The following is a 9,712-nucleotide window of genomic DNA, read 5'->3' as shown; positions in this document are numbered from 1 at the left end:
TCAAAGGAACAATCTATCCTTTGAGCCAGCAAGTGATAACACAGATGATAACAAGCAGGCTGAGTTCACACCTCAGCTCCACCCCTTAACTCCACACCTCAACAACTCTTCAGTTGGCTGGGGCCCCAGGCTTCCCAGCCTATGTCTTTCAGGATGTCATAAGGAAGTTCTCAAGCCAAGGCAGTATTCATAATGCCTGACTGAGGTGCAGCTTCATTCTGCTTACAGCTGAGGCTGTTGCTTTAGCTCTCCACTGGTTCTCCCAGTCTCCTCTTAGCTGCTGCTTTCCCCCACCTTGTCCCTCCAGTCAGGAAGGTGCCTATTTTTTCAGCCTGGCTGCAGGAACAGCTCTGTTCTGCTCGAGCAGCTGAGACTGTTTGTTGCTTTAGCTGTCCACTGGATCCCTCAGTCTCCTGTTTTCTGCTGCTTTCACCAACTTTGTCCTTGTGGTTGCTCTCACCACTACCATGCTGTCTCCTGCCCTCAAAGTGGCTGTGGTGTGCTCTAGTAACCACAACCGGAGCATGGAGGCTCACAGTGTCCTCAAAAAAAGAGTATTCCGAGTCAGATCTTTTGGAGCAGCAACTTGTGTCAAACTTCCGGGACCCACGGAAGACCAGCCTAATGTCTATGATTTCAAAACGACCTATCATCAGATGTACAATGATCTTATTAAGAAAGACCAAGAACTCTACTCAAACAATGGCGTTTTGAACATGCTGAGCAGAAATAAGGGAATCAAGCCCCGGCCAGAGAGGTTCCAGCATTGCAGGGATGAGTTTGATCACATCTTTACCTGTGAAGAGAGAGTCTATGACAAGGTACTGGAACATTTAAATTCCAGGGATCAGGAGAGTCTGAGGCCAGTGCATGTGATTAATGTGGACATTGAGGACAATGAGGAAGAAGCCAGTCTGGGAGCCTCTCTCATCTGTGAGCTCTGTCATTGCATACAGCAGATGGAAGACATGGAAACCCAGATAGATAAACTGCTATTGAAATTAGAAGAGAAAAGTGACAGGCCTTTGCTCCACACCCTCTGTTTTTACTGAAGTCCACGTGACTTTTTCTTTTCCTTCAGACTTGAAAGAAGTCTTGGTCTATTGCAGAAACCAGGGTACATTGCAGCTAGTCCATGGGATTCATGTGGACATTCAGGACACTCTAGAAGAAGCCTATGTAGTAGCCTGTTGGTGTATACAGCCCATGGAAGACATGAAGACCAAGACTAATGAACTGTTTCCAGAATTGTAGGAAGAAGGAAGACTGTCTTCTCCTCAAGATGCTTTTAGTGAAGCACCGATTTTTTTTTCTTTTTAGTTGAAAAGAGCATGTGTCAAGGTTTTTTTTTGTTTTTTTTTTTGACTATTCCCTACTTCTCCAGAAGAGGTATATACAACATTCCTTTCTTTTCTTTTTATTTCAATTTTCAATGTCATTTTCCTCTCTTCTCGGGTCAATGCCCTTAGGCCCTGACAGTCCCAGGTCCTAGAGGATCTTCCCTTCCCCCCTGGATCCTCAGTGAGATATCAATATTTTCTATCTAAGAATAAAATTCTCTTTCTCTTCACCCTTAACTTCTAGTGGTCTGTTTCTGTGGGGTGGGGGTGGGTGTTCAAAGGTGATACATAGCTATAGCAAAGATGATACAAAGTTATAGAATAGTAAGTTCCCCAATCTCTTAATCAAATGTTGCAGACAAACAATTACCCAGTTTAGCCTTCTTCAAGTTTCTGTTCTCTAACTCCATGAAAGCAAACTTGCTAATAATGATTTTTCTTTCTTCTCTTGGCACATTTTTTTCTTTTTAGAAGTATGCCTAGTTTTCCCATAAGTCAAAGAGGTCAGAGAGCTCCCCTGTTCAGCTATTTACTCTATTTTTATTCCTCCCTTCAAAACTCTACTATTTCTTGTTTCAAATCTTAAGTTTCCAATCTTAACACACATACCAATTTAAAGTGGTTTTAAAATTACCCACTTTAGTTTGAGAAAATTCCTAAAATCACCCATGATATTCTATTCAAACATTTTTTCTTTTCTTTTTTAAAAATTTATTTATTTACTTATTTATTTTATAATAGTTTTTATTTTTTTATGCATGGGTAATTTTACAACATTGACAATTGCCAAACCATTTGTTCTAATTTTTCCCCTTCTTCCCCCCCCCCCCCCCACCAGATGGCAGGTTGACCGATACATGTTAAATATGTTAGAGTATAAATTAAATACAATATATGTATACATGACCAAACACTTGTCAAACTTCTTTTCTTTGATAAGCCACCAAAGAGTTAAGCACCAATCCTTGTTTTACCTTGAAAAATTTTTTTCCTCTTGCTGAGTATTAAAAACAGGCTCCTTGTTTATAGCAGTGATAGCCACTGTTCTTTTATGTGGAAAATGTAAATGTAGAAAGAGAATGAAAGGGTGTGGGGGAACAAGTAGGGAGAGGAGGGAGACAAAGAAGGGAAGAGGAGAGGGAGAAGACAGAAAAGGAGGAGAAATAACAATAATGTGGGAATTCTTGGTGCCAGTAATATTTAATTTACCTTACCCTCCAAATGAAACATTACAACTATAAATATTTTAATTTTCTGGACAAATGTGTAGCCCAATACATTTAGAAGATTGAGATTCTCTCTGATGAGTATTTTTACATCAAAGAATGAATATATGTGCATTTATCATTTTTTAAAAATGACTTAAAGAAAAGGCTTAAATGACATAGGATCTCCTTATCAAAGATTCTGAAGTAAAAGAGAGACTAGCTGGGCTAAAAAACGTTACTTGACAGATGAAAAACCTAGGCAAAAGTTCTTATATTTGCCAAACTTTACAGAGGTGGAAAGAATTAGGGGTGTCACGCGCGAATTTAACCCTAACTCCTACTGTCCTTTCATTGTCATTTTGTAGACACACACACACACACACACACACACACACACACACACCACACACACACGGGCCAAACATTCACAAACGTCTCTTGGGATGAAAATATTTTCAGTAATAATATTGGGGACAGATGGATGGATAAGAGAGATAAGCAGATTATAAACTCCTAGGTGATTGATATAAACGCTATTATATTTGTATATATATATATATATATATGAATAATTCTAAATATATCAATGTCTTGCATACATAGTAGATTCACTTATACATATAATTTAAGGACCGTAAATTCCTACTTAAAATAATTATCAAATCAGGAACTGTTACAGCTGAAGTAATGAGAGATGTTTTCTATAATATCTACAATTTGTAGGTAAAGAAACTAAGACCCAGTGAGATTAAGTAACATTTCTATAATCCTTCAGTAAGGAAGAAACACATCTGGAAATAAAGCAGAGTAATGTATTTCTTGTGATGGAGTCCATAAAAAATTAACACTGAATCTCAGGAGCAAACCAACATTTATTAAGCCCCTATAACATACCAGTGCCTAAGCACTGGGGATAGAGATGCAAACCAGAGACCTAGGAGTTTAGGACTTGCTGGGGGAAGGGCAACACACAAAAGAGAAGTTCCAAGGGGGAAGACACAAGGTAAGTTGGTGTGGTGATAAATTTTCCATGGAGGAAGAAGTCCAAAACAAATGCAATCAAAGAAAAAAAAGAAGTCCAAACTGGGAGCACTTTGGTAGCAAAGAAGGAGATATTTGAAGGAAGTGAGTTTCTCGTGCTGCCCTTCATGAAGGGGAAGTTGAGGATTTCCCAGGTGCCCCATCCATAATAGAGGCAAAAGTTTTGAGGGAGTGTGAAATCAAGAACTGGGTAAATCACCAAACTTTTCTGAATCTAAGTTTTCTCATCTGTCTCATCCAACTCTATCCACTGATGCCATAATTCATAGGATCAGACTGATTTCACAATTATAGAGTAGGAACTCTGTCACCTATGTTGCTGGAAGATTGGCACACCATGAGAAAATTGATGTGCCTATACTCAAGGAGCTTTCATGTTGTTTTTGTGAGGGGAAAAAGCTCTTAGATGTCATCGGATTCAACTTATTTCTGAAAATAAACAACTAACCTCATCCTTTCTAGAATTTCCTTGAGAGTTGGTCATCCAATATGGACTTGGAAAACTTCTTGGATGCCAAACTGAGCACCTCATCATGACTCCCCTCCTCCAGGGCCATCTCCATTTCTCTTGCACACCATCTTACGAGCAGACACAGATGGCTCCAGAGGAGAAAGCGAAATTGCCCATTCTTCCCCCACTTAAATCCAACTCACTTATATCACCTCCCCCACATCATGATCTTTTTTGAAAATGAAGGACAAAAAACAAAAACAAAAGACAAACAGTAGCAATTTATCCCTATGGAGCTGAGCAGAACAAGTCAATCCAATTTCTCTTGTGTGTGTCATCTTTTTTTGAGTTCAAGTCTTGTTAGCAAACTGCTGATAAAAATGAAACCATTTGGGGTACAGAGTATATCTCAATCAAGTGTTCTCCAACTTTTAGTTTTTGGTGACACCTGTATGAGCCTGTTGAAGTCTATGGATGTCTTCTCAGAGCAATGATGATGTCTCAATTTAAAAACGTGCAAAAGTTACAGATTCAATTGAAACTTTTTCTGCAATGAAATTTGAAGAACTCACAAGGTTGCTCGGGATACTATTAAAAACATCTCATCTAAGATGTACTCACCAGCCATCTTGAAGCATTTCAAATTCAATGATGCCCTATGTAACTTCACAAAAGCGAGTAATCCGAAGACATTTATTAGAGTCCTATCAGTTCCCTGGAAGTTTGTTGACCTCCAGGGTACAAGGAGACAAAAGTTGTCTTGTGTTAACAATCTATCCTTTGAGCAGTAAGTGATAACACAGCTGATACAAGCAGGCTGAGTTTACACCTCAGCTTCACACCTTAGCTCCACATCTCAGCAACTCTTCACTTGGATGGGGCTCCAGGCTTCCCATCCTGTTTGTCCATGGGACTTTCCATAGGGATTATCAAAGGGTTTATGACAAACTGATTATGGAACTTTACACTTTAAGATTTGATTCTCATTATTATACTGTGGCAACTCAATTTTTGCAACATGTCAAAAATTTAAAGTCACCAGAACGCTTTTATGTCTATAGCTTGTCTGATAATAAAAAGAAATGGATCATGGTTCCAGGTAGCTCCTCTGGAGAGAGATATGCCATTTATATAACTGGATGTGATGAACTTGAGGCCATGATAGATTCTTGGAAGAAGAATGATATTGTTGGGAAATCCTAATAACATTGTGTGGTCACAATCCTGAATGACTAAGAATTCAGACCTTTTGCTGAGAGGATAAATTTACTCAATGCTTAAATCAGGACCTACAGTACCTTGACCATAAACTTCTTTAGATATGAAGATACAAGATGTTAATGTCATTGTAAGTCAGCCATTGTTGTAATTATCAGCTATGTAACTTACTGGGTAGAGTACTGGACATAGAGTTAGGACGACCTGGATTCAAATCTAGTCTCAGACCCTTATTGGCTGTGTAATCTCGCTGAAGTCAATTAACCTGTTTTCCTGTTTTCTTAAATGTAAAACAGAGGAAAGAACAGGTTTTTGTATGGATTAAATGAAATATGTGTAAGGATGTTTACAATTTCTGACAAATTTATAGTTGACTTTTGTCTATTCTGCTGATCAGAATTAGATCCCCATGAGCCACTAGGAGAATTCAAATTAAAAACATAACATAACAAAACAAACAAACAAAAAACAACTTAATGACATTGCAAAAATTATTAATTTTTTTTTACTATTACCTACTCCTCCAGAAAACCAATATCCAACATCCCTTTCTTTTCTTTTTATTTCAATTTTCAATGTCATTTTCCTCTCTTCTCAGGTCAATGCCCTTATGACCTGATAGTCCCTTCCCCCAGATCCTCAGGGGGTTGTCAATATATGCTATCTATACTTCTGGCCAAGATGGCGGCGTTGAGGCAGACAGCTGATTGAGTTCTGCTTTTTCTCTCAGGACTTACTTCATGACAAGCCTTAGAGTTAATGCTTGATGGGAAAAGAAAGCCACAAATAACTGCCAACAGAAAACATCCTTGAAATTCGCCAGAGAAGGTCTGTGTTTACTCGGGGGAGGGTTGAACAGATTGGGCAAAGACTGAGGGCAGGCAGGGAGAGTAAGATAGGAAGCTCACACAGCTAGAACTGGAGGGGGGAGGGGTGTGATCTCTGCCCTTTCTGTGAAAAGATTTTTACCCCAGTGTGGATGTTCTGTTTTTGGCAGCAAGCCAGGAGCAGCAGAGAAGGTGTAATTACCGGAGGTGAAGAATAAAACCCCAGAAAGCTATCATCTCTAGGGACCTGGCCACCCCCACCCCCACCCCCACCCAAAGTGACTCATCATGTTCTTAGAGCCTCAGAGCAAAGAAGCAACACAGCCTTTGCTGTCCTGTTAGTGCCTCGCTGCTGTCTCCCTCAGTCTGTTGAGGAGGCCAAGTAATATAATCCAGTCCCATCTCCCCCCAAAACAGACCAATTGTTTCTCTTGTCAATTTGTTTTCTTCCATTCCCACTCTGACAAAATGAACAAAAAATTTGAAAAGCCTCTAACCATTGAGAGCTCCTGTATGGAGAGAGAGCAGACTTCAAATACTGAGGACACTAAAAGCAGACTGTCGCCAGAGGAATTCCCTAAGGGGGATATGAGTTGCTCCTCAATATATAAGACTCTCATAGAGGAAATCAAAAAGGCTCTCACAAGAGAGCTAGAAGAGAAATGGGAAAAGGAAAGGGAAGCTTGGCAAGAGAACCTGGAGAAGTCATTCCACACATTTAAAGACAGAGTGGATAAAGAAAACAAATCATTGAAAAATAAAATTAGTGAAGTAGAAAAAGTAAACAACTCCAAGGAAAACAGGATTAGTGAACTGGAAAAAGAAAACAGCACTATAAAAAATAAAATGGATGAAACGGAAAAAAAATTCCATAGAAGATAAAAACTCAATTGGACAATTACAAAAAGATATAAAAAAAGTGAGTGAAGAAAATGCATCATTGAACATTAGACTAGAATAAGTAGAAATGAATGATTCAAGGAAAAACCAAGAAGTAGTCAAGCAAAACCAGAAAAATGAAACAATTGAAAAGAATGTCAAGTACCTTGTTGGAAAGACAACAGACCTGGAAAACAGATCCAGGAGAGACAATTTGAGAATAATTGGACTCCCTGAAAAATGTGAGGAAAAAAAGAGTCTGGACACTATTTTCCAGGAAATTATCAAAGAGAACTGCCCAGACAGTTCAGAAACAGAGAGTAAAATAGACATTGAAAAAATTCATCAATCACCTATTGAAAGGGACCCTAAAATCAAAACGCCAAGAAATATATTGGCCAAGTTCAAAAACTATCAGACGAAGGAAAAAATACTGGAAGCTGCTAGAAAAAAGCAATTCAGATATGGAAGAGCCACAATAAGGATAACCCAGGATCTAGCAGCATCCACATTAAAAGAATGAAGGCCTGGAACATGATATTCTGAAAGGCTAAGGAACTTGGTATGCAGCCAAGAATAACTTACCCAGGAAAAATGATCATCGTTTTCCAGGGAAGAAGATGAACATTTAACAAAATAAATGAATTCCATCTATTTTTGATGAAAAAACCAGACCTACACAAAATGTTTGATCTTCAAATACAGAACTCAAGAGATTTCTAAAAAGGTAAAAAGAAATCTTGAGAACTATATTTCTGCTATAAAGATATGTAAAGAACACATGTATAATTTGTCCTAGAAACTAGAGGTGGAAAGGAAATTATATCATAAAAAAAGGGTAAAGTGGTGGTACTATATCTAATGAAGAGGCAATGGTAACCTATTATATCTGAGAGAAAGAAAGGAGGGGGATGAACATAGTGTGTATCAATAGAAATATTCGATTTATGGTGAAACTTCTTCCACTTCATTGAAAAGTGAGAGAGAAGGAATAAACTAAGGGGAAGGAATACAGAAATTGTGAGAAAAAGGGGTAAAATAGCAAGAGGAACTTTAAGGTGGGGGAGGGATACTAAAAAGGGAGGGCTGTGAAAAGCAAGTGGTGTTCACAAGTTTCATACTGGGTAGGGGGGTAAGAGGGAAGGAAAGTAGAAAAACATAAAGAGGGTTAATAGGATGGCAAGCAATATAGAATTAGTCATTCTAACCATAAATGTGAATGGGGTAAACTCCCTCATAAAGAGGAAGCAGTTAGCAGACTGGATTAAAAGTCAGAATCCTACTCCATGTTGTTTACCTGAAACAGGGTGATACATTCAAACTAAAAGTAAAAGGGTGGAGCAGAATCTACTATGCTTCAGGTGAAGCCAAAAAAGCAGGGGTAGCCATCCTCATCTTAGATCAAGCAAAAACAAAAATTGATCTAATTAAAAGAGATAAGGAAGGGCATTATATCCTGCTAAAGGGTAGCATAGATAATGAAGCAGTATCAATATTAAACATATACGCACCAGGTGGTGCAGCATCTAAATTCTTAAAAGAGAAATTAAGAGAGCTGCAAAAAGAAATAGACAGCAAAACTATAATAGTTAGAGATCTGAACCTTGCACTCTCAGAATTAGATAAATCAAACCACAAAATAAATAAGAAAGAAGTCAAAGAGGTAAATAGAATACTAGAAAAGTTTGATATGATAGATTTTCTTCTCAGCAGTTCATGGAACCTATACAAAAATTGATCATATACCAAGACATAAAAACCTCAAAATCAAATGCAGCAAGGCAAAAATAGTAAATGCATCCTTTTCAGACTACATTGCAATTAAAATTACATTTAATAAAAAGCCAGGGGAAAATAGACCAAAAATAATTGGAAACTAAATAGTCTTATACTAAAGAATGATTGGGTAAAACAACAAATCATAGACATAATTAATAATTTCACCCAAGAAAATGACAATAATGAGACATCATACCAAAATGTGTGGGATACAGCCAAAGCAGTAATAAGGGGAAGTTTTATATCTCTCCAGGCCTACTTGCATAAAACAGAGAAAATTGGGCTTACAACTAAAATTGCTAGAAAAGGAACAAATTAAAAACCCCCAGACAAACACAAAACTTGAAATTCTAAAAATAAAAAGTGAGATTAATAAAATTGAAAGTACAAAAAAAAACTATTGAATTAATAAAATTAAGAGTTGGTTCTATGAAAAAACCAACAAAATAGACAAGCCCTTAATAAATCTGATTGAAAAAAGGAAATAGAAAAAGCAAATTGTTAGTCTTGAAAATGAAAAGGGAGAACTCACCACTAATGAAGAGGAAATTAGAACAATAGGTAGGAGCTATTTTGTTCAACTTTGTGCCAATAAATTTGATAACTTAAATGAAATGGAAGAATACCTTCTAAAATATAGCTTCCCAGATTAACAGAGGAAGAAGTAAGTAGTCTAAATAGTCCCATCTCAGAAAAAGAAATAGAACAAGCTATTAACCAACTCCCTAAGAAAAAATCCCCAGGACCAGATGGATTTACATGTGAATTCTACCAAACATTTAAAGAACAACTAACTCCAATGCTATATAAACTATTTGAAAAAAAAAGTAGCGATTGAAGGAGTCCTACCAAATTCCTTTTATGACACAGACATGGTACTGATACCCAAACCAGGTAGATTGAAAACTGAGAAAGAAAATTATAGACCAATCTCCTTAATGAATATTGATGCTAAAATCTTAAATAAGA

At 37.5% G+C, this 9,712-nt stretch overlaps 1 pseudogene; it reads left to right on the top strand.

Annotated features, from left to right (window-relative positions):
• The first annotated feature begins 467 nt into the window (after nt 1-467).
• On the top strand, nt 468-1,052 carry LOC141554148 (RNA polymerase II subunit A C-terminal domain phosphatase SSU72 pseudogene; annotated as a pseudogene).
• The last annotated feature ends 8,660 nt before the right edge of the window (nt 1,053-9,712 follow it).

This window comes from Sminthopsis crassicaudata, chromosome 2, assembly GCF_048593235.1.
Source record: "Sminthopsis crassicaudata isolate SCR6 chromosome 2, ASM4859323v1, whole genome shotgun sequence".
NCBI lineage: Eukaryota > Metazoa > Chordata > Mammalia > Dasyuromorphia > Dasyuridae > Sminthopsis > Sminthopsis crassicaudata.
The sequence above is the reverse complement of the archived record's forward strand: the minus strand, read 5'-3'. Positions and strand labels throughout refer to the sequence as shown.